Raw genomic sequence first — 26,407 nt, forward strand, 5'->3', positions numbered from 1 at the left:
GTTGTCATTTCCAGTCTTAAAGTCACCAGCAGCATTTTTGCAGGCCTTTCTTCAAATTCTGTCTGGCTTCCCCAATGTAGAGTCAAGGACCAGGTAACACTGAAACAATGAAAGGGCTGCTCTTTCTCTAGTATGCTACACCTGCACCTTGGCACTCAGAAGGTACATCTGACCAAGAGGAGTGCTGGGAAGTGCAGAGACTTTAGCAGCTTCAGATGTTTGGAGCCGGGAAATGCTGAATTCCAATATATCTTCGCACCCCCTCTTGCATTTTTCTTAGTGCTTTAATAATAGACATTAGGTAAGTGTATATTGATGACTGTGTGAGTGAGTGAATGAGTGAGTGAGTGAGTGAATATATTTGGTCCTGTGAGTAGAGGTGGGAAGTCACTGTACTGACTTCCTATAAATTAAAAGCATCTGGATTGTATTCTCTGTCCTGAGCCCAAGGAATTAGAAATATTTGGTTTTCCTCATCTGTAGAATCACTATGATATGAGAAAACCCAGACAGCAGCCTTGGTTTCAAAGGTACTCACAGCCTCCACGTTGTCTGTGTGCTTTTCTTCTCCTGTTGTCCTCACAGGAAGAGCCCCTCAGGGCTGGGTTTGTTTGAGGTAGATCCCTGTTGTCTGTCAAGGAGGGGCATAAACTGGAACGACAGCTGTCGGCAAAGAGGCTAGGGTATCAACTGGAAGGACTGGGGAAGGGTCTTTCTATTCCACTGTATTTGGTGCAGCCCCAACTTTGTATTAATGACACTTGGGGAGTGCACATCCTTGCAACAGAAGACCAAAAAATATGTGACCATGAGTTAACCACTAATAGTTATACATCAAATCTGAATGGAAACCAGGAGATAAAAGGCAGGGCAGAAGACAAAGTCTCATGGTGAGCAAAGCATTTTTAGCTGGAATGTAAAGAATTTTGGTATTGGCATTTTGAGGAAATTCAAGCTGCCCTTCCTCTCAACCCAGAAGACAGGAGATAGCTCACAGTTGCTTGGGTCAGGATTATAATTTTACTGATTTCAGAAATGTCATATTAATATCAGCATTGACTTTGGTGGAGGATCTATGCAGGGTTGTAGATCTTTGTGGAGAGGTATGTGGAACAGCACATTTTTTCTTTGAAGCTTAAGACTTCTGTTTTACATGCTGTTGGTAGATGTGCTTTTGATTGTGCTGGATTGATCAATACACCTAAAATATAAAGAATGTAGGTCCAATAAATAGAGAAACTTCTTGTTACCATGAGTAAGCTGAAAATTTCTGTAGTAAGTATAGACTTCCACTCTGTTGTAAATTATGATTTAGCAGCAAGCTTTGATTGAGGACCTACTGTGTGCCCAGTACTGAGCAGCTGGAGAGTACTATGGAAGAGCTAACAAAAGGAAGAAACAGATGTCATGCTACATTTACACTAAGTGTATCTTAAGTGCAGTCCTTAGTGTCACTGAGTAAGTAATCCCTAAGTAAGTAATACAGCATTACTACAGTACAGTAAACTAAGTGCAATTGATCACAACTCCACATACATGGTATAAAAATTTCCAAAGCCATTCCACTCAGCCAGTATTTTTTGAGCATCTCATGTAGGCCAACTACTTTCTTTTTTTTTTTTTTTTCATAGCTCCAGACTACTTCTCTCTCTAGTTTCAGTCAGTTGCTTAAAAATTAAACAGTGCTTCTTGGTCATGACAGAAGCTGGGGGAATTCAGTATAATCCTATTTCCAGTAGCAGTGCAAAAAGTCAAATTGTTTTGGAATGATTCATTAGAAATACGGTCTCCCTCATCAAGGGATGGCATGTCCCATCAGAAGGGAAGTAATTTATTTGATGTAATGATGAGTGCTGATGGCTTAAAAGGCTCTGTTAGCTGTAGGAATCTGTGACTGAGCATCTGGCCCCTGGAAGTTGGTTCTTACCAGGCTGTCAAAGATCAAGGCAAGCTTCAGGTCATCCAAGCCAACTACTCCTTAAAAAACTTTTTTAAAACAGACAAGGACCTCAAGTCAAAGAAGAGAAGCCATTTGCCAAAGTAGTGAATTACCTTGAATGCCAGAAGAATGTCAGGAAAAATTGTGAAATTTGAAAAAAAAAATTACTGAGAATCCTTTAGAATGCTAGGCATTGACTAGTATGTTCTTCCAAGTTATCTGATTCTGTAGTGATCTGTACTTTTCACTGTCTTTGAACTGTTTTAAACTCTATAAAGTTGTAGAAAACTGAGGGTAATGCAAATTATTCTTGTTTATAAAAAAGCAAACCAATTCTGTTTTGTGGAAGTGCAGTTGACCACCTCTTCCAAGAGGCTAGTTTTGCATCTGTTAACAAATTAATTTCAGCATTTCTGGCTACCTCTCGAACCAGTTTTTAACATCTTCTGATTCTGTCTTTAATTAATTAGTTAAATAAAACCTTGACATGTGTTTGTTTTATATTTATATGACAGTCATAATTTTACCTTAAATAATTATCCTTTAACGGGAAGGAACTAGGATTTTAGTAAGAGCTCTCTGTGCTTCCTTCATTGTGAATAGATTATAGGCCCTGTTTTTTTTTTTCTTTTTTTTGGCGGCACGCGGGCCTCTCACTGTTGTGGCCCCTGCCGTTGCGGAGCACAGGCTCTGGACGCGCAGGCTCAGCGGCCATAGCTCATGGGCCCAGCCGCTCCGCGGCATGCAGGATCCTCCCGGACCCGGGTACGAACCCGTGTCCCCTGCATCGGCAGGCGGACTCTCAACCACTGCGCCACCAGGGAAGCCCTATAGGCCCTGTTTACGTGGGTTTCTGAGATGGCTAAGCCATCACTTGTAATTTTTTTTTTTTGGTCACATTTTTGTGTTTATAGGCCATGTGGATAACATCTTAAAAACTCACTGAGATGAATTTCATGTAACATAAAACTAACTTTTTTTCTTTTTTAGAATGTTTGTTATAAAACTAACCATTTTAAAATGAACAATTCAGGGGACTTCCCTGGTGGTGCAGTGGTTAAGACTCCCTGCTCCCAATGCAGGGGGCCTGGGTTCGATCCCTGGTTGGGGAACTAGATCCCACATGCATGCTGCAACTAAGAGTTCGCATGCTAGAAATAAGGAGCTGTGTGCCACAACTAAGGAGCCAGCGAGCTGCAACTAAGGAGCCCACGAGCTGCAACTAAAAAAAAGGAGCCTGCCTGCTGCAACTAAGACCTGGTGCAACCAACCAACCAACCAAAAAAAAAAAAAAAAAAGAACAATTCAGTGGCATTTAGTACATTCACAGTGTTGTACAACCACACCTCTATCTAGTTCCAAAATGTTTCCATCACTCCAAGTAGAACGCCTTATCTATTAAACAGTTTCTCCCTACTCTTCCCTCCCCATTACCCCTGGCATCCACACATCTGCATTCTGTGTCTATGGATTTATCTGTTCTGGATGTTTCATATAAACGTAATGATACAATATGTGACCTTTTGTATCTGACTTCTTCCACTTAGCATAATATCTATCCATATTGTAGCATATATCTGTAATCCATTCCTTTTTTTATAGCTGAATAATACTCCATAGTATGTATGTACCACAGTTTGTCCATGTGTTTGTTGATGGACATCTGGGCTGTTTCTACCTTTTGGCTATTGTGAATAGTGTTACTATGAACATGCATGAACATCTACTTGTTTAAGTACTTGTGTTTTATTCTTTTGGGTATGTATCATGGAGCAAAATTGCAACCTCATATGGTAATTCTCTGTTTAGCTTTTTGAGAGGAACCACCAAATTGTTTTCCACAGAGACAACTATTTTATTATATATTCCCATCAGCAATGTATGAGGGTTCCAATTTCTCTGCATCCTCAATGACCCTTGTTATTTTCCATTTTTAGAAGTATTGACGGGCTTCCCTGGTGGCACAGTGGTTGAGAGTCCACCTGCTGATGCAGGGGACATGGGTTCGTGCCCCGGTCTAGGAAGATCCCACATGCCGCGGAGCGGCTAGGCCCGTGAGCCATGGCTGCTGAGCCTGTACGTCCGGAGCCTGTGCTCTGCAACGGGAGAGGCCACAACAGTGAGAGGCCTGCGTACCACAAAAAAAAAAAAAAGTATTGCCACCCTACTGGGTGTGAAGTGATATCTCATTGTGGTTTTGATTTGCATTTCTCTAATGACTGAAGATGTTGCCTATCTTTTCACGTTCTTGTTAATCATGCAGAATTTTGAACAGTAACATCATGTTTTGAATATGCCAGAGAAGCTGGCTATTAAAAAGATATCTTTGATAACTCCCACTATAATACAAGTAATTATCCCTTAATTTATGTTTCTTAATTTAAGATTTTATACATTAAGTTTATTAAATGATTCTATAGAAAAAGTTATCTTTTTTGGACAAAATTAGGATTTTCTCCACTCCCTAAGTGATGCTCTTTATAAGGTGTTTTCACAGACCATGCCTGAACCTTCCACAGTATCAAGCAAGTACTCTTAAGGAACTCAGAGAAATGTTTCCATGGTGATAATATCTGTCCTTGTGAAACACTACTGTGTGAGCTGTTTCATGCATTAAAGTCTTGCTTGGAGCTGTCTCTTTGTAAGATTTATTTGCTGATTTGCTTTTTAAACATGGATACATAGTACAGTTTTTAATAATAACGATAACAACAACTAACATTTGTTGAATATTTATTAGGTACCAGCCTCTCTACTAGGCATTTTATGTACATTATATCCCGTAATCCTAGTAGAATATTAGCTCCTAAGGGTAGATTCTTTTTTTTCTTGTGCATTATATCTCCACCATCTAACAGAGTATCTGTTACAGAGCAGGTGTTCAACAAATGTCATTGAATGAATAAACAACCCTTTGAGGTAGTTTCTGTGATTACCTTCATTTTGCAAATGAGGAAGCTGAGGCTAAGAAATGTAAAGCAATTTTCCCGAGATCATACAGATGGGCAGTGGTGGAGCCTAAATCAGAACTTGGACAGCCTACTCCAGTCTATACTAAGTTGCCTTTTAAGCCATAGTATTCAGAACACCACTTTCACCTCTTCCTTCCACATTCTACAGGGTGGCCAGGTGGTTTTGTCAAACAAAGAGAAAGCAATAATTCATTTCAGTTCAAGAATATTTATTAATGGCCATCTGTGTGCCCAGACATTTGTTGGGTGTAATGTTGAGAACTGGGAATTAAGAAAATGAGTTTCTATTATGGATTATGACACTACCTTGAACAAGTCATATACTCTTTCTAGACTTTGGTTTCCTCATGTGGAAAATGGAAAAGTTAGACTAGATAATCTAAGTATGCTCCTGCAATAAAATATGATAAGTTTAAGAAACAGCACCGATAAGGCCACAATGAAGTTTTTTGCTGAGGATAGGGGTGGTGGGGAATGTAATTGGTTTATATATATTAATCTTTAATCTAGAAGGAGTGAAAAAAAAGGAAAGGCAACAGGGTGGTAAATATATGATGGCAGTGGTAGAGTGTATCATCTAGAAGAGATAATAAAGCAACTATCCAAGTAACAAGGCAGCCTCAGCTCACCCTTAATTTTAAGAAATGAGATTTGTTTCTATCCTAACCCTTGCCTTTGAGAAGCATAATAGCCTGTGGTTATTTAGTATTTTACAGTTTCTCCATGCTTTTCTTTCCTTTGTGCCCTGTAACTTTGCTGAGAAGTAGTTTGGGGATGATAGTTGGGAAAACCAAGGGCCTAGCCAAGCTTATACAGTTGTCTAATGATTCTCAATCTTGGGTTTTTGATACTCCAGGCTGTCATCCTGGGGTTTGGAGAAAATGTGAAATTATTATTTTTTAATTATATGAATTTTTCTTTTAAATTCACTTGATTAAAAAAATATGCCATATGACACTTTTCCCTTTGGTTCCTAAAAGTAGAGGATATTGCCTAATAGAACAGGTAATAATAGGGTACCAAAACTTCCAAAACAATGTGTTAACTTTTTAAGGAAAAAGATCTTATAGATAAAACACCCTTTTAAAGGCTCACTTGTTGTTTTATACTTTAAATTGGGTCGAATGATTATATTACTTCCTCTGCAAAGTTTAGCCAGTAAATGCACTAAGCGCTCATCAGATGCCTGGTGTGTACAAAGCACTATGCTGGATGCCTAAGAAAGTCAAAGATGACTCTTTCCCTCAATCTTGTAAAAGTTTTGAAACCTTTACAACTAACCACAGCATATGATGTAATATTATGAGTGCCTGAAGCTAAATCTAAAGTGTTATAGGAAATCAAGAAGATATCCCTTTAAGTTGTAGTGGTTTAGAAAGGCTTCTTGGAAGGGGAGATACTGGAGCCAAGTCTTGAAGGATGCATATATTAAGATGAGAGTGAGAGAGAGAGATGGAGAGGGAGAAATATTAACAGATGGAGGGAATAGTATGAAAATGGGCTCAGGAGGAAGAATATTCAGGGTGTATTTGGTAGTTTATGAGAGTGGAGGGAAGTTATAAAAGATGCATAGTGGGAAGTAGTGGGAAATAGGGAGAAGAAATGAATTAGAAGTTGTGAACAAGTTTGTACACCCTGACAAATACTGTTAGAAAGATTCTTCCAACAATTGGTTCTTTGTGTGCCTTATCAATGTTTCTTTCCCATTCCTGTCCCGCACTAAATAAAACAAAAGAATAAACAGTTAATTCCTTCATTCAGCAAATATTTGTTGAGTACTTGCTTTGTCCCAGGTGTTATGTTAGGAGCATAAGCTATAAAGATAAACTAGACACAGTCCTGCCCTCAAGGAGCTCACAGTCTGGTGGGGAAGACCAACTCTTGGTTAAAAAGCGGGTACATACAAAGTGCTCATTATATTTGAAATGGGGCCACCTTGAAAAAGAATGATCTTGACTGCCCTGGGCTAATCGCCTGAGCTCTGTTTTTAGCCCTTGGGAGCAACCTCAGGATGTGTGGCATACCAGAAGAACAGCTGCATACTATATTCTGAAAATGATGAAAGTGACGCCTCTGTTTTTCCAGACTCAGAGCAGTGACTCTGAGGAGAGCCAAACTCTTTCTCTCCTGGCTTGTGCTGGTGGGCACATTGTTGCAAAGATTTTAGAGGGGAAGTTTCACATTTTCCTACCTTTGTCCTAAAGAAAGGTGATATGGAGAAGGAAGGGATAAGGGAGTAATAAACTATAGAGTCCTTTCATCTATAGTATTTCTTAATGTAGCAAGAGATGGTAATAATAATGATAGATAATATTTATTGAGTGCTTACTTTGTGCCAAGCACTATGATGAGGGCTTTAACATACAGTACCCAATTTAACTCACACAGTAGTCATGAAAACCAGCTACTGTTTTCATCACTCTTTACAGATAAGGAAACTGAGGCTTAAAAAAATTAAGTAACTTTCCTGTGTCACATAGCTCATAAGTGGATATAATGGAAAGTATATTGGAATGGGCTTTATATTTCATATTTTATAGAGAAAGCTAAAGCCTAGAGAGAAGTGTTTGGTCCATAGGTGCAGAGCAGAATGACGTCAGAGCCAGATTTAGAACTCATGTCTCAATTTTATGATCCTTAAAACAATTGTAATTCTCTTGTAATAGAAAATTTTAAACACATATATTACTCAGCTTCTTCAGTTACCTATTCATGATCAATGTTATTTCATCTGTACTTCCACTCACCTGCCCTCTACCATATTAATTTGAAGCAAATACTAAACATTATATTATTTCATCTGTAAATATACCAGAATGTTTCTCTAAAAGATGAGTCATTTAAAAAGCATAATCATAATACCATAATCTATATTTAATAATTTAGGTGAACCAAAATTAATAATAATTCCTTAACACCATCAATTATCTAGTCTGAGTTCACATTTCCAGTTCTCTCAAAAGTGTTATAATTTTTTCTTACAGTTTGCTTGAATCAGGATCCAAGTAAGGTCTACACATTACAGTAGATTGATGTATCTTTTAAGTCTTTTAATCTACAGCTTTCCCTCACCTTTTAAATTTTCTTGTAATTTAAATTGTTGAAAAAACTGTTTGTCCTATAGAGCTTCCTGCAATTTTTATTTTGTGGATTGTATCCCTCTAGTTTGTGTAGTTTAAGATGTTCCTTTGTCTTCTATATTTCCTGTAAATTGGTAGTTGGATCTAGAGGCTTGATCAGATTCAGGTTTGTTACATACCTTTTTGCAAAACTATAGATGACATTGTATCATTAGGAAGCACATAATGTCTAGTTATCTCTCTTTTTTTGATGTTAGGAATCATTGATGCTTAATGCCTAAATACATTAATTTATTGGAGCTTGCAAGGCCTTCCATTTCCAGCAGTGATGAGTATCAAGAAGAGAATTTACCCTCTCACTCTAAACAACTAAAAAACCCAACCAGATATAGAAAAGAATAGTTTTCAGACATTGGACAACAGGCATCACAGGTCTGTGATCTGTAAAGGAAGGGAAATGACATAATGTCTGGCATCCAGTGAAAAATTACTGGACGCGCAAAGAAACATGATCATACAGTCAAAATATAAAATTTAATTAATAGAAACAGAATCCTGATATGAGAGATCATAGAATTAGTAGACAAGATATTAAAAGAGCTACTATGAATATGCTTCACTTGTTCAAGAAGTAGAGGAAAATATGAGTATAACAAGGAGAGGAAATGGAAGTTATAAAAAAAGACCCAAGTCTAGAGATGAAAAATACAGTATTTGAGATGAAAAGTACATTGCATGGGATTAACAGCAGATTCGACACTGCAGAAGAAAAGGTTAGATACTTGAAGACATAACAATAGAAACTATCCAAAATAAAGCACAGAAAAAAAAGCCTGAAAAAAAAAAAAAAGAGCATTAGTGAACTGTGGGACAATATCAAGTGGTCTAACATACATATAATTGGAATTAGAGAAGGGCAGGGACACCAGAAACATATTTGAAAAAATGATGGCTGAAAAATTGCCAAGCACCTTAAGAGGACCTGGAGACCTCTGATTCTGTTGTAATGAAAGACAAGACTGCTGCTCTGCAGATAAAGTGATGGTTTCATGATGAGCAGGCAGAAAGCTATAATTTAGACTAAGCCTTTTAGACTACATGGTGATCTTCTGTATAACATAATGTGTTGTCTTCCTCTTAGGGTCATCCTGGAAAAAGATACTTGTCTTTTGTCTTCTTTCTATTGTTGAATCTCCTATCCACTCTTAAAGGGATTCCTTCCCCTCCTCGACTGAAGACCCCCAAAGTGCCCCTGGTTACCCAAGGAAGGCCTGCACCTGTTTCCTAAGCATCCACCTGGGCTCCAGACTCCATCTATTCATCTGTGCAGCCATCCCAGCCTTCCCTAATGAAATTTTGACCCACTTTGGTCCTGTCAGCCCATCTTTTTATTTTATTTTATTAAATTTTTTTTTCTTTTTTAACTTTCTATTTTATATTGGAGTATAGTTGATTAACAATGTTGTGATAGTTTCAGGTGTACAGCTGAGTGATTCAGTTATACATGTATCTATTCTTTTTCAAATTCTTTTCCCATTTAAGTTGTTACATAATATTGAGCAGTTGCCTGTGCTGTACAGTGGGTCCTTGTTGGTTATACATTTTAAATATAGTAGTGTGTACATGTCAATCCCAAACTCCCTAACTATCTCTTCTCCCCACCCTTCCCCCCTGGTAACCATAAGTTTGTTCTCTATGTCTGTGAGTCTGTTTCTGTTTTGTAACTAAGTTCATTTATATCATTTCTTTTTAGATTCTGCTTACAAGTGATATTATAGGATATTTCTCTTTCTCTGACTTACTTCAGCGAGTATGACAATCTCTAGGTCCATTGATGTTGCTGCAAATGGCATTATTTCATTCTTTTTATTTATTTATTTTTTTCGGTACGCGGGCCTCTCATTGTTGTGGCCTCTCCCGTTGCGGAGCACAGGCTCCGGATTCGCAGGCTCAGCGGCCATGGCTCACAGGCCTAGCCGCTCCGTGGCACATGGGATCCTCCCAGACCGGGGCACGAACCCGTGTCCCCTGCATTGGCAGGCGGACTTTCAACCACTGCGCCACCAGGGAAACCCTCTTTTTTTTTTTTTTTTAAAGAAGATGTTGGGGGTAGGAGTTTATTAATTTACTTATTTATTTTTGCTGTGTTGGGTCTTCCTTTTTGTGCGAGGGCTTTCTCTAGTTGTGGCAAGCGGGGGCCACTCTTCATTGTGGTGTGCGGGCCGCTCACTATCGCGGCGTCTCTTGTTGCAGAGCACAGGCTCCAGACACACAGGCTCAGTAGTTGTGGCTCACAGGCCTAGTTGCTCCACGGCATGTGGGATCCTCCCAGATCAGGGCTTGAACCCGTGTCCCCTGCATTAGCAGGCAGATTCTCAACCACTGTGCCACCAGGGAAGCCCTATTTCATTCTTTTTAATGGCAGAGTAATATTCCATTGTATATATGTACCACATCTTCTTAATCCATTCCTCAGTCGATGGACATTTAGGTTGCTTCCATGTCTTGGCTATTGTAAACAGTGCTGCAATGAACATTGGGGTGCATGTATACTTTCGGACCATGTTTTTCTCTGGATGTATGCCCAGGAGTGGGACTGCAGGATCATATGGTAGCTCTATTTTTAGTTTTTTAAGGAACCTCCATACTGTTCTCCATAGTGGCTGCACCAATTTACATTCTCACCAACAGTGTAGGAGGGTTCCCCTCTCTCCACACCCTCTCCAGCATTTTATTGTTTGTGGATTTTTTGATGATGGCCATTTTGACTATTGTGAGGTGGTATCTCATTGTAGTTTTGATTTGCATTTCTCTGATAACGAGCAGTGTTGAACATTTTTTCATGTGCCTGCTGGCCATCTGTATGTCTTCTTTGGAGAAATGTCTATTTAGGTCTTCTGCTTATTTTTTGATTGGGTTGTTTGTTTTGATATTAAGCTGCATGAGCTGTTTGTAAATTTTGGAGACTAATCTCTTGTTGGTCACATCATTTGCAAATATTTTCTACCAATCTGTGGCTTGTCTTTTCGTTTTGTGTATGGTTTCCTTTGCTGTGCAAAAGCTTTTGAGTTTAATTAGGTCCCATTTGTTTATTTTTCTCTTTATTTCCATTACTTTGGGAGGCGGATTGAAAACAATGTTGCTGCAGTTTATGTCAGAGAGTGTTCTGCCTATGTTTTCCTCTAAGAGTTTTATAGTGTCTGGTCTCACATTTAGGTCTTTAATCCTAATTATTTTAGTGTATGGTGTTAAAGAATGTTCTAATTTCATTTTTTTACACGTAGCTGTTCAGTTTTCCTAGCACCATTTGTTGAAGACTGTCTTTCCATCATTGTATAGTCTGGCCTCTTTTGTTGTAGATTAATTGACCGTAGGTGCGTGGGTTTATTTCTGGGCTTTCTATCCTGTTCCATTGATCTATATTTCTGTTTTCGTGCCAGTACCATACTGTTTTGATGAATATAGGGCGCCTGATTCCTCCAGCTCCGTTTTTCTTTCTCAAGATTGCTTTTGGCTATTCTGTGTCTCCATACAAATTTGAAGATTTTTTATTCTAGTTCTGTGAAAAATGCCATTGGTAATTTGATAGGGATTGCAATGAATCTGTAGATTGCTTTGGGTATTATAGTCATTTTCACAATACCTATTCTTCCCATCCAAGAACATGGTATATCTCTCCATCTGTTTGTGTCATCTTTGATTTCTTTCATTAGCGTCTTACAGTTTTCAGAGTACAGGTCTTTTGTCTCCTTAGGTAAATTTATTCCTAGGTATTTTATTCTTTTTGTTGCAGTGGTGAACGGGATTGTTTCCTTACTTTCTCTTTCTGCCCTTTCATTGTTAGTGTGTAGAAGTGAAAGAGATTTCTTTGAATTAATTTTGTAACCTGCAACTTTATCAAATTCATTGATGAGCTCTAGTAGTTTTCTGGTAGCATCTTTAGGATTTTCTATATATAGCATCATGTCATCTGCAAACAGTGACAGTTTAACTTCTTCTTTTCCAATTTGTATTCCTTTTATTTCTTTTTCTTCTCTGATTGTCATAGCTAGGACTTCCAAAACTATGTTGAATAAAAGTGGTGAGGGTGGACATCCTTGTTTTGTTCCTGGTTCTAAAGGAAATGCTTTCAGCTTGTCACTGTTGAGTATGATGTTAACTGTAGGTCTGTCATATATGGCCTTTATTATGTTGAGGTATGTTCCCTCTATGCCCACTTTCTGGAGAGTTTTTATCATAAATGGGTGCTGAATTTTGTCATAAGCTTTTTCTGCATCTATTGAGATGATCATATGGTTTTTATTCTTCAGTTTGTTGATGTGGTGTATCACACTGATTGATCTGCGGGTATTGAAAAATCCTTGTATCCCTGGGATAAATCCCACTTGACCATGGTGTATGATCCTTTTAATGTATTGTTGGATTCAGATTGCCAGTATGTTGTTGAGGATTTTTGTGTCTATGTTCATCGGTGATATTGGCCTGTAATTTTCTTTTTTTGTGGTATCTTTGCCTGGTTTGGGTATCAGGGTGATGGTGGGCTCATAGAATGAGTTTGAAAGTTTTCCTTCCTCTGCCATTTTTTGGAACAGTTTCAGAAGGATAGGTGTTAGCTCTTCTCTAAATGTTTGATAGAATTCACCTGTGAAGCCATCATGTCCTGGACTTTTGTTTGTTGGAAGATTTTTAATCATAGTTTCAATTTCAGTGCTTGTGATTGGTTTGTTCATATTTTCTATTTCTTCCTGGTTCAGTCTTGGGAGATTGTACCTTTCTAAGGATTTGTCCATTTCTTCCAGATTGCCCATTTTATTGGCATATAGTTGTTTGTAGTAGTCTCTTATCATCCTTTGTATTTCTGTGGTGTCAGTTGTCACTTCTGCTTTTTCATTTCTAATTTTATTGATTTGAGTCTTCTCCCTTTTTTTCCTGATGAGTCAGGCTAAAAGTTTATCAATGTTGTTTATCTTTTCAAAGAACCAGCTTTTAGTTTCATTGATCTTTGCTCTTGTTTTCTTTGTCTCTATTTCATTTATTTCTGCTCTGATCTTTATGAGTTCTTTCCTTCTACTAACTTTAGGTTTTGTTTGTTCTTCTTTCTCTAGTTGCTTTAGGTGTAAGTTTAGGTTGTTTGAGATTTTTCTTATTTCCTGAGGTAAGACTGTATCGCTATAAAATTTCCCGTTAGAACTGCTTTTGCTGCATCCTATAGGTTTTGGATTGTTGGGCTTTCATTTTCATTTGTCTCTAGGTTTTTTTTTTTTTAATATTTATTTATTTATTTGCACCAGGTCTTAGTTGCGGCAGACTGACTCCTCAGTTACGGCTTGCTGGCTCCTTAGTTGTGGCTCGCTGGCTTCTTAGTTGCAGCATGTAGGCTCCTTATTTGTGGCATGCAAATTCTTAGTTGTAGCATGCATGTGGGATCTAGTTCCCTGACAAGGGATCAAACCCAGGCCCCCTGCATGGGGAGCGTGGAGTCTTATCCACTGCACCACCAGGGAAGTCCCTGTCTCTAGGTAGTTTTTGATTCCCTCTTTGATTTCTTAAGTAATCCATTGGTTGTTTAGTAGCATATTGTTTAGCCTCCATGTGTTTGTGTTTTTTACTGTTTTTTTTTTGTAGTTTATTTCTAATCTTATAGTGTTGTGGTTGGAAAAGATTCTTAATATGATTTCAATTTTCTTAAATATACAGAGGCTCACTTTGTGGCCCAGCATGTGGTCAGTCCTGGAGAATATTCCATGTGCATTTGAGAAGAATGTGTATTCTTCTGCTTTTGGATGAAATACTCTATAAATATCAATTAAGTCCATCTGCTTTAATGTGTCATTTCAGGCCTGTGTTTCCTTATTGATTTTCTATCTGGATGATCTGTCCATTCATGAAAGTGAGGTGTTAAAGTCCCCACTATTATTATGTTACTGTTGATTTCTCCCTTTATGGCTGTTAGTATTTGCCTTATATATTGAGGTGTTCCTACGTTGGGTACATAGATATTTACAATTGTTATATCTTCTTCTTGGATTGATCCCTTGATCATTATGTGGTTTCCTTCTTTGTATAACAGTCTTTATTTTAAAGTCTATTTTGTCTGATACGAGTATTGCTACTCCAGCTTTCTTTTGATTTCCATTTGCATGGAATACCTTCTTCCATCCCCTCACTTCCAGTCTGTATGTGTCCCTAGGTCGGAACTGGGTCTCTTGTAGGCAGCATATATACAGGTCTTGTTTTTGTATCCATTCAGCCAGTCTGTGTCTTTTGGTTGGAGCATTTAATCCATTTACATTTAAGGTAATTTTTGATATGAATGTTCCTACTGCCATTTTCTTAATTGGGGTTTATTTTTGTAGGTCTTTTTCTTCTCTTCCTCTTTTGTTGTCTTCTCTTGTGGTTTGATGACCATCTTTAGTGTTGAGGTTGGCTTGCTTTTTCTTTTTTGTGTGTGTATCTATTGTAGTTTTTCGGTTTGCTGTTCCCATGAGGTTTTGATATAGCAGTCTCTATGTGTACAAGATTTTTTTAAGCTGCTGGTCTCTTCCCCATGTAGGGGAGTTCCTTTAGCATTTGTTGCAAAGCTGCTCTGGTGGTGCTGAATTCTCTTAGCTTTTGCTTGTCTGTAAAGCTTTTGATTTCTCCAGCAAATCTGAATGAGAGCCTTGCTGGGTAGAATATTCTTGGTTCTAGGTTCTTCCCTTTCATCACTTGAAATATATCATGCCACTTCCTTCTGGCCTGCAGAGTTTCTGCTGAGAAATCAGTTGATAACCTTATGGGAGTTCCCTTGTATATTATTTGTCATTTTTCCTTTGTTGCTTTTAATATTTTTTCTTTGTCTTTATTTTTTGTCATTTTGATTACTATGTGTCTTGGTGCGTTCCTCCTTGGGTTTATCCTGCCTGGGACTCTTTGCACTTCCTGGACTTGAGTGACTGTTTCCTTTCCCATTTTAGGGAAGTTTTCAGCCATTATCTCTTCAAATATTTTCTCAGGTCCTTTCTCTCTCTCTTCTCCTTCTGAGACCCCTATATTGCGAATATTGGTGTGTTTAATATTGTCCCAGAGGTCTCTTAGGCTGTCTTCATTTCTTTTCATTCTTTTTTCTTTTCTTTCTTTTTTTTTTTTTTTTGCTGTATGCGGGCCTCTCACTGTTGTGGCCTCTCCCATCGTGGAGCACAGGCTCTGGACATGCAGGCTCAGCGGCCATGTCGCACGGGCCCAGCTGCTCCGCGGCATGTGGGATCCTCCCGGACTGGGGCACGAACCCGTGTCCCCTGCATTAGCAGGTGGACTCTCAACCACTGCGCCACCAGAGAAGCCCCATTCTTTTTTCTTAATTCTATTCTGTGGCAGTGATTTCCACCATTCCATCTTCCAGGTCACTTATCCGTTCTTCTGCCTCAGTTATTCTGCTATTGATTCCTTCTAGTGTAGTTTTCATTTCAGTTATTGTATTATTCATCTCTTTTTGTTCTTTAGTTCTTCTAGGTCTTTGTTGAATATTTCTTGCAACTTCCCGACACCTGCCTCCATTCTTTCTCTGATATCCTGGATCATCTTCACTGTCATTATTCTGAATTCTTTTTCTGGAAGGTTGCCTATCTCCACTTCATTTAGTTGTTTTTCTGGGGTTTTATCTTGTTCCTTCATCTGGGACACAATCCTTTGCGGTTTCATTTTGTTTGACTCTCTGTGATTGTGGTTTTTGTTCCACAGCCTTCAGGATTTTAACTCTTCTTGCTTCTGCTGTGTGTACTGTGGTGGATGATGCTGTCAGCCCATCTTAAGGCTAATGTTTGATATTCAATATAGTGGGTTCCAGTGGTTTAGTGTACAACATTAAAAGGTTAATATTCACATTTAAAAGGCCATTCAGAAGTATGCTTTAAATTCTACTTATTGGGGACTTCCCTGGTGGCGCAGTGGTTAAGATTCTGAGCTCCCAATGCAGGGGGCCCAGGTTCAATCCCTGGTCAGGGAACTAGATCCCACATGCATTCTGCAACCAAGAGTTTGCATGCCACAACTAAGGAGCCCATGTGCCGCAACTAAGGAGTCCACAAGCCGCAACTAAGGAGCCCACCTGCTACAACTAAGACCTGGTGCAACCAAATAAATAAATAAATACTAAAAAAAAATAAATCCTACTTATTTAAGATCCAGTTCAAATATAATCTTATTTATTCAACAGTAATTTCTCTAGTGGTACCATGAGTCATGTATTGTGCTTAGGTGCTAGTGCATAATGAATAAGACTCAGTTGCTGCACTCTGGAGCCTCACAGACATGAAATACAGACATAAACAAATACAAGTTGATGTCACATAAACACAGTCATGTAGGTATGAACAAAGGTTCTGAACTCAGTGAGGGACAGCTAGCAGGACCTGGGCACTGAAGAAAATAGACTTTTGTGATGGGTCTAAAAGAGAAATAGGGGTAAAACAGTCTGAGAATTTGAAGAGAATCTCAGGCAAAGAAAACAAGATCAAAGGCACAGAGATAACTAACAATATTGATTGCTATTTACTATGTTTTTACTGTGCATCTAGCACAAAGCTAGGTGCTTTGCATACATGACATCAGTTGACTCTTACAAAAACCTTTTAAAATGAGTATTACTGTAATCTCCACTTTGCAGATCAGGAAACTGAGGGAAGTTCCAGCCTTGCCCAAGGTTGTATAATGTGTCAGAGCTGGGATTAGAACCAAGATCTATCTGATTCCAAAGCCTAAACTCTTAATCCTTAAATTACTGAAGAAAATTTATGTTCGGAATATGGTAGGGTAAGAACAAAGTAGTAGCTGGAGAGAAGGCAGAGAAGGTTTGTAAAGGCCAGACTGCAAAGTGTTTTGTGCTCTATATCTGTGAAATAATTCTTTATTCACTTATTGCCCCCAATCCTCTAACACCCAAACCAGAAGCAATCTTATTTTTCCCTCCTAACCCCTGAGTACTTAATATATATATCTCACATGCATTTGTAATTATGTTCTTTCCTTATTTCCCTCTGTTCACCACTAGGCAACAAAATCTCAGTCAAAGGGATTATAACAGTGCTCTACTCGTTTGGTGAATGTGCTCTGCTCACTTAGGGAATGACTGAATGAATGAACCAGAAGGAATGCCTATGGTGGGGGAAGGTTTAGGCACTGGGCTTTGTAATTCCATATCAAAGAAGTTATGGTTGCCTTGGAGTAATTGGACACTCAGATTAATTTTAGGCCATTCTTGTGTGCCAGTTGGTAAATCATGTAACCCCAGCCTTGCCCCTTGTGTTTCAGTGAGCATGACATCACTATGAGACAAGCCAATTGGGCTTCCCATGAAAACTTATAAGACGATTTTGGCTGAGCCACAAATCTTATGAGCTCTAACCCAGGGACACCGCAGTGCTCCCAGTAGTTCTTGCTGATTTCTGGATGTTGTGGCTCCCTTGCCTGGGATCTATTTGGTGTTCAGCATCTAGCTATAAGTCTTGAGCCCCGATGTATAGGCTGGGGTTGGGGAGCAGAGGGAGGGAGGCCAGCTGGAGTGGCTAGAGATGTTAACCAAGAATGTGCAAACCAGGAAGGAAGGCAGGAATCCAGGCTTATTTGAATGTCGTTTTCTACAGACATGCAGCCTGACTGTAGCCTGTGGCCAGTTGTATCTGCACAAGAAATTGAGCTTTCCTTTTCCCAAGCTTCCCTCTCTCAAATTCCTAGGCCTAGAGCATACCTAAACCTGTTTCATCCCCACTCCTACATAGTAGTGAATGAACTGTCTCATTTAGAGTCAGGATGTGTGTTCAAGTCCTGACTGCCAATTACTGTGACGGTAGGTAAATCACATAGTCTGTTGGTAAAATGGCGTTATAACTCCTTCCTGCCACTCAACATAGTTGCTGGGAGAATGAAACGAGATCATAGGGTTGAAAGTGTTTTGTGAGTAATCAAGCTCTGTGTAATTGTTAAGGGAGAAAGAAGATGTAGTTTCTTGAGGGTATTTTAGACTGGGGGGCACCCAGATTGAGTAAACCCTTCCTTCTAAGCTGTCTGATGTGCCACAAGGTGGCAGCAGGAGCCTATCTTTGCTCTTGTCTTTAGCACAGGGAGAAATATATGAAAGGGATTTGATGCTGCTTTGCTCTTTTCTGCAAAGTTAAAGATTTATTCCTTTACCACTGCCTACATTCCTCCACCAAATCCTTCAAGTCCATGTTAAATAATTTCTCAAAGGACTCACATTCTGTTTTTTTTGGCAGTGCCGTGCGGCTTACAGGTGACCAGGGATAGAACCTATGCCTCCCCTGTAGTGGAAGCGCAGAGTCCTAACCACTGAACCACCGGGTAATTCCCAGGACTTGCTTTTTTTTTTTAAGAGCATGCATTATTATTTTATTGTACACTTTATAAAAAGTCCAAACACACACATACCGCCCCCCCCCCCCCATTAGGGAGGAGGCCACATCTTTTTTAATGTAGATCTGGCCGCCTTCTAAATTAGGCCTTGTGACTTGTTCTTATACCCTTAAGATGCTTCTCTCCCCTACTACAAAAATGGGGCTGCAAAGGGTGTATATAAAGATATGAGATTTTTCTTGCTCTTGTTATAGTACAAACAACTCAAGGTGACTAAAGAACCAGGAGAGTAAGAAAGGGAAAATTACCTAATGAAGAGATAGAATGTCTCTTACCTGTAACAAGCGGCTGACTTATCTGTTATAATCGGCACCTACCCTAAAGTAACCGGTTTGTAGGGGCATGGGTACATGGAACAGTGAGGCAGCATTTGCCAGGCCACTCCTTACACAGACTCCAGAATGCATGAGAATCCCTCACCCTTTCTTAATTACGGAAGACAAATTAGAGGAGAACCCTGTACTTAGATTCTACCCACTCTGAGATATTAAACGCACAAAGATTAGTTGTGTCCAAGTACCATGCAATAGAAATATTTTTAAACCAACATGGGTAAGTGTTAAGATCTTTAGAAATCAAAATATTTATTCACATAATTTTAAATTAAAGTCAAAGGTAATAAATCTTCCGTGGTAATGATCTGAGTGCAAGTGATGCTGGCTTTCTTCACATTCACGTCCTTTGTTCAGTTGTTCTTGAACAAGTCGATGCAGCCCTGCAGGAGGGAGACGGTGTTCCTGGAATGCTTTATTTACAGTTCAGACATTTCAATCAGATTCTTCCTAAATGCTGCCACTCTCTTGTTTGAAATTGATTAGCTCTTCTTTTGCAGATTCAGAAAGCTGTTCAAATTTCTGGCAGTATTCCTGCTGGTGTGCCTCAGCCAACTTGACGTCTTTGCTTTTTAACCAGGCCTTATCCAGCGCCTTGTTTGAATTCTCATAGTCAATGAGGGCTTCGGTGCGTCTGTATAAGAGATCCTTAGCAGCCTCTATGTGGAGCATGTAGTATCGGAGGAGCTCTGTCAGCTTTAAGTCCTCATCTGAGGAGACTCGACTCTCTACTTTCCTAAGTTTTTCAGATAGCTCAGCCGACTTCAGTAGGTACTTTTTGATGACCGTGGGCTCTTCTAAAGCCAGGCTATGCAAGCAGGCTGCTGTGTGGATGTAACCGTCTGCTACATTTTTATGAGCGCTGGTCATTCTGTCAGCCTTTGCCAAGGAACCCTTGATCCTATCATAATAGTTGCTGAGCAAATGCTTCTCTTGTTCAAAGAAGTCATCTACCTCCATAACTCCTGAAAAAAGGACTTCATCAGTGCTTTCACCACACTTTTGAAAAAGCCACCAAACACCTCTTTGGTATTTTTCTGCCTAACACTTAGATCTTGATCATATTCCAGGAAAATGTGAAAGTTGTGATCTTTACTGAGAACAGGGTGAGAGGAGAACTGCTGAAGAGAGACTTCATGGGAAGACACAGTCTTCTGGAAGACCACGAGATACTCAGCTTCCAGCTCTTGCTTCATCTTGGCAAATTCTTCTTTGGTCATAAACCCTTCACCCTCTCCCAGTTTCTGCATCTTCTCTCAAGGGCCATTGAAGTCAGGCTTTGCAGGTACGGGCGGAATAATAAGCCCAGCGTAGTCTGTAGTTTCAATAAGAGTGTCATGTAGCCACACAAAATCTTCATGTTGCCTTGTAACAGAAAACTCGGGGCTCTGAAACGTGGGCAGCGTGGTCTTGGTGTGCACTGTAAATTTGACTTTATCTCTCTCACTGAGTGCATAAGGTATGTCAGTCTGAAGCAAGGGATCAACATTCAGGTCCACCGATACAGATCTCAGCTTGCTGTGGTCCTCCTCCTGCTGCTGCAGCAACTTGGCAACTGTGGCCATGGCGACGCGGGCCTCGAGCGTGGCCGCCTGGCCTGGCTCCGAGCCGCGCTGAAGCCGCCGACTGCAGGCTGCCACGGGGACGCGGTGCCCCTGACACTCTCCCAGCGAGGCACGTCTCAAGAAAGCAGGACTTGCATTCTTTTTTTTTTTTGTGGTACGCGGGCCTCTCACTGTTGTGGCCTCTCCCGTTGCGGAGCACAGGCTCCGGACGCGCAGGCTCAGCAGCCATGGCTCACGGGCCCAGCTGCTCCGCGGCATGTGGGATCTTCCCGGACCGGGGCACGAACCCACGTCCCCTGCATCGGCAGGTGGACTCTCAACCACTGCGCCACCAGGGAAGCCCAGGACTTGCATTCTTAAATCAGAATCCCAGGGCACTTTCCTTCCCTGTTGAAGTTAAACCAGCCCTGGTGGGTTTCAGTTAATGGTTGCAAATCTGTTTCTGTTAATGGTTGCAAATCTGGGCTTTGGACTTTAATACAACTGTTCCCCCCTGGAATTGCACTGCTATAGACTCCAAACTCACTTTAATTTTCATCCTTGAATCAGAGCTCTGGTGGACCTGGAAAACCATCTAATCCAATGCCTCATCTTGCAGAAGAGGAAAACTGAGGCACAGAGAAGGGAAATAGTTTGTCCAAGATGAAGCAATCAGTTTATTCAAGAGTTAAGACTTCAATCCCAGTTTCTTCCTGTGGGTTCAGTTTCTTTATAAATGTGAGTATTTTCCAGGTGTTTTGGGAGGCTTGAAGCAGCTTTTGTTTCTCCAAGTGGTGAGAATTTTGAGGACTTTCTGAGGCAGAGAGAAATAGGAGACCTTTCTGTAGCAACCATTTGAAAAACCTTTTGAAGAAGAGTTGCCATAAGCACCTGTTTAGGAATCCCCAGGTATCTGAAAGGTAGGCCTTAGAAACTCTCAGGTATGCATTCTCAAAGGACTACAACACATAATGCCTCGGGAGAAAGAAAGAATAATTTTAAAGGCCACATTTCAGTCTATGAGCTTTCATGTTGGGCTTGCCTTCCCAATTATATTCTTCTCAGAGGCACATGCTAAAATGAGACCGTCCTCAGTATCCCATGGCTTATGGAAAAAGAAGGCAAGAATGAGGGAAGCCAGCCGTAAACATTTGTTATCTATATAGGGCATTCTCTGTACACAGAAAATCCACATAAAGTTGGCAAAGTGGTAAAACAAAAGCATGTGGATTGAGAATCTAACAGATACTGGTTCAAAGCCTGCCCCAGTTACTTACCTTTATAGACAATTTTCTTTAAATCTCTGTTTTCTTTTCTTTTCATTTTTAGAAAATATTTATTTGACTATGCTGGGTCTTAGTTGCAGCACTCAGGATCTTTGTTGCCATGTGTGGGATCTTCCTTGTGGCATGTGGGGTCTTTAGTTGCAGCATGCGGGATCTTCATTGTGGCATGTGAGATCTTTTAGTTGTGGCATGGGGGATCTTTAGTTGTGGCATGCAGTATCTTTAGTTGCAGCATGCAAACTCTTAGTTGCAGCATTTGGGATCTATTTCTCTGACCAGGGATGGAACCCAGGCCCCCTGCATTGGGAGTGCAGAGTCTTAGCCACTGTACCACCAGGGAAGTCCCTAAGTCTTAGTTTTCTTAACTATAAAGTGGATAGAATAATATCTACCTTATTAGCTATGTAACCTTGGACAAGTTCTTTAACCTCTGTGTACATCAATTATATTGTCTGTAAAATGAGGATAATAGTAAAATGAAAAGCCCTACTTCATAGGTTTTATAATGATTAATAAATTATTATCTACAGCCATGCATGGCACATAATCAGCAGTTGGAAATTATTAGCTATCATTGTTATTGTTATTAATACTACCACCATACAGGGTTGTTGTGGTGATTAAATTAAATGAGACAGTGTATGTAAAGTTTTTTAAAGAGAACAGGCACTCAGTAAAATGGTATTTATTTTTATTTATATGTAATTAATAACCACAGTAGTGTAAATAGTATTCACAGTAAATGAACCTACTTACTTATGTTCTAGGTACAGGAGTATTGTTTTGTCATTTGTTTAATGTTTATTTACTCTATTATTTGAGGATAATTCTTGGCTTTTTGAATTATAGATTCATCTTCTTTTTGGTAATCTAAAAGCAATGATAATGATGAACATTTATTGAGCCCTTACTACATGCCAGACCCTGTTCTTTATGTACATAGTCTCAGAAGGATTCAGTAACTTGTTTATGTCTATATAGATAGCAAGTGATAGAACTGGGATTTGAACTCCGGCAATCTGATTTCAGAGTCTTGCTTTCTTGACTTTTACTCTTCTGCCTGCCTTAAAAAATGTTTACCATTGGGGGCTTCCATTTCTTAGCAGTAGAATTATAATATCCTAGTGCCAAAAGGTATTTAAGAATTTGTCGTGGGTTTGTAGTATACATCAGGCATAATAAAAATGTTCGTAACTTTTGACCTGACAGATCCACTTTTAGGAATCTATCCTAAAGAGATAATCCAAAACACAGTCAAAGTTTTATCACAGTGTCATTTGATCACAGTGTCATTTCTTATATAATGTAATGTAATATCATATCATATCATATAATACTTTCAAGCGATCTAAACATCTAGCCACAGAAATGATCAGTAAAATATTGTATATCTACTTGATGAATGCAGCTCTTAGTAATTGTAAACAGTGATGCTGTTTGGAACTTTGTAAGAAAACAGATGCTGAATATGAACTCATGAGAAGGTAAATAACAAGTATGTTCTTTTTCCTTCTTGTATACCAATTTTTAATTTCCTTGCTCTGAAAAGGTTAATAGGACAAAGGGATTCTCAATTCTGTTATATATTAGGATTTGAGAAATTTGGGTAATTTCTAAAGGTTGAATCTTCTCTAGCTGATAGAAATTCTCTAGGTTATCTTTTCTTTACTTAGCAAGCAGATCTGGCCCCATGCTAGACACTCAGGGAGAGTCAAGGGATGAAAAGGCCTGAATCTGCTGGTGAGGTGCTCACAGTTTTGTTAGGGACAGGCTGGCAGCTTGGAAGCAGAGTACTATGTGTAGAAATAGAGAAGGGGTGGGCAGCAGGAATAGATGACTTTGTGTACAGGCACTGAGGGGGCCCAAGGACTGGAGGCACAATGTGAGTCAGGTCTGCTGAGAAAAGGCTTTTTAGGGAAGGTGAACCTTGGACAAGACCTTGAAGGAAATTATGGATCAAAACTGGTTGCTTTTCATGTGGTACATATATACAGGGGAATATTACTCAGCCATAAAAAGGAATGAAATTGGGTCATTTGTAGAGACATGGATGGACCTAGAGACTGTCATATAGAGTGAAGTAAGTCAGAAAGCAAAAAACAATATTGTATATTAACACATATATGTGGAATCTAGAAAAATGGTATAGATGATCTTATTTGCAAAGCAGAAATAGAGACACAGATGTAGAGAACAAACGTATGGACACCAAGAAGGGGAAGGGGGGGTGGGATGAATTGGGAGATTGTGATTGACATATATACACTACTGATACTATGTATAAAATAGATAACTAATGAGAACCTACTGTATAGCTCAGGGAACTCTACGCAGTGCTCTGTGGTGACCTAAATGGGAGGGAAATCCAAAAAAGAGGGGATATATAGCTGATTCACTTTGCTGTACAGTAGAAACTAATACAACATTGTAAAGCAACTATACTCCAATAAAAATAAAAAAAAACAATAAAAACTAATTATAATAAAAAACTGGTTGCTTTTCAGAATAGAAGAAGAGTACCAAGGGGCAAAGGCCCAGAGACTGCAGTGACCATATGTTGTGGACAAAATAAATGTCTGTTTTAATTGGAACGGAAGGGCCACCTTGGGAAGATCAAGGGGTGAGTTTAGCCTTCCTTTTTAAAAATACAAGATCATTTAAGCACAGATAGTGGCTGATCATCTTGTTCTGGGCTTTCAATATCCCAGACTCAAGGATATTGAATTTTATTTTCAGTTATCTTTTAAAAAATAATTAATTAATTAATTAATTAATTAATTTTTGACTGCATTGGGTCTTTGTTGCTGTGCACGGGCTTTCTCTAGTTGCGGTGTGCAGGCTTCTTATTGCGGTGGCTTCTCTTGTTGCAGAGCATGGGCTCTAGGCATGAGGGCTTCAGTAGTTGTGGCTCATGGGCTCAGTAGTTGTGGCTCGCAGGCTCTAGAGCGCAGGCTCGGTAGTTGTGGCGAACGGACTTCAATGCTCCGCAGCATGTGGGATCTTCCTGGACCAGGGCTCGAACCCATGTCCCCTGCATTGACAGGCGGATTCTTAGCCACTGCACCACCAGGGAAGTCCCTCAGTTATGTTTTTCTTGACCATTTTTAGGAGTACGTGTTTGAGATGGGTACTGTGTCAAGAAGGTAAGAATCAGGACAAAAAGAAATAACGTAGGATGGAAAGAAGCCTTTTTATTGTACTGAGAAGAAGCTATAGGGGAATGCTTTTTGTAAATTAGTTAGTGCTTCTGTGAGCACCAAAGTGAGGTCACCTGGAGCAAGTAGATATTCGTGAGAAGAGTCAAAGCTTAAGGGCCAACTGACAAACTGGTCATCCCCAGAATTTCAGAAAATGAAAAATGGTAGAATGATAGATAATGATAGAATGATAATCATTTTCATTTAGAAAATGAAGAATGATAATCAGGGGGTATTGTAAAGCCCTTCAAGATCCTTTGTAAAGTCTATTGGCTGACCCGTTTGAATCAAGATACCAATAACCTTGGCTCCATTGTGGTAGAGACTTATGGTGTCCACCCATATCTGGTTTTCTTCTTCTGGGCACACTGGAGAATTATATTTCTTCATCCCTTGCATTTAGGTAGGGACATATGAATAGTTCTGGCCAATGGGCTTTGAGTGGAAGTGATGTGCATATCACTTTTAGGCCAGAGCATTTAACTGCTGGTATGAGACTCCATCATCTTTACCTCTCTTTGCCTGAGTAACTGAAAAGGTCATGTATTTCAGATAGTATAACTACAAGATGGTGGAACCTTAATATCTTGGGTCCGTGAGTGATTATGTGGAGCAGAAGTCATCCCCAGTCTCAGGCCATGGCCTGAGAGATTTGGTGTTGTTTGTTACCGTAGCATATACAAGCCTGTCCTGACAAATATATTCATCCTGCACATTTCTCTCCCTATTCTTTTTTTTTTTTTAGCATCCTTATTGGAGTAAAGTTGCTTTATATTGCTGTGTTTGTTGCTGCTGTATAACAAAGTGAATCAGCTATATGTATACATATATCCCCATATCCCCTCCCTCTTGCATCTCCCTCCCACCCTCCCTATCCCACCCCTCTAGGTGGTCATAAAGCACCAAGCTGATTGCCCTGTGCTATGCGGCTGCTTTCCACTAGCTATCTGTTTTACTTTGGGTAGTGTATACGTGTCAATGCCGCTCTCTCACTTCGTCCCAGCATACCCTTTCCCCTCCCCGTGTCCTCAAGGCCATTCTCTACGTCTGTGTCTTTATCTTGTCCTGCCCCTAGGTTCTTCAGAGCCATTTTTTTTATTCCATAAATATGTGTTAGCATAAGGTATTTGTTTTTCTCTTTCTGACTTACTTCACTCTGTATGACAGACTCTAGGTCCATCCACTTCACTACACATAACTCAATTTTGTTTCTTTTTATGGCTGAGTAATATTCCACTGTATATATGTGCCACATCTTCTTTATGCATTCATCTTGTCAATGGACACTTAGGTTGCTTTCATGTCCTGGCTATTGTAAATAGGGCTGCAATGAACATTGCGGTACATGACTCTTTTTGAATTATGGTTTTCTCAGGATATATGCTCAGTAGTGGGATTGCTGGGTCATATGGTAGTTCTATTTTTTGTTTTTTAAGGAACTTCCATACTCTTCTCCATAGTGGCTGTATTTACATTCCCACCAACAGTACAAGAGGGTTCCCTTTTCTCCACACCCTCTCCAGCATTTACTGTTTGTAGATTTTTTGATGATGGCCATTCTGACTGGTGTGAGGTAATACCTCATTGTAGTTTTGACTTGCATTTCTCTAATAATTAGTGATGTTGAGCATCTTTTGATGTGTCTCTTGG

General features: G+C 39.6%; 1 pseudogene across 1 annotated transcript; it reads right to left on the reverse strand.

Annotated features, from left to right (window-relative positions):
* Positions 1 to 19,014: 19,014 nt before the first annotated feature.
* LOC309804338 (sorting nexin-5-like) lies at positions 19,015 to 20,332 on the reverse strand (annotated as a pseudogene). Its single transcript has one exon. The product of its transcript is annotated as a sorting nexin-5-like (transcript).
* Between the last annotated feature and the right edge of the window lie 6,075 nt (positions 20,333 to 26,407).

The sequence above is a fragment of the Mesoplodon mirus genome (assembly GCF_964341445.2).
Source record: "Mesoplodon mirus genome assembly, chromosome: 5".
In the NCBI taxonomy this organism is placed as follows: Eukaryota; Metazoa; Chordata; class Mammalia; order Artiodactyla; family Ziphiidae; genus Mesoplodon; species Mesoplodon mirus.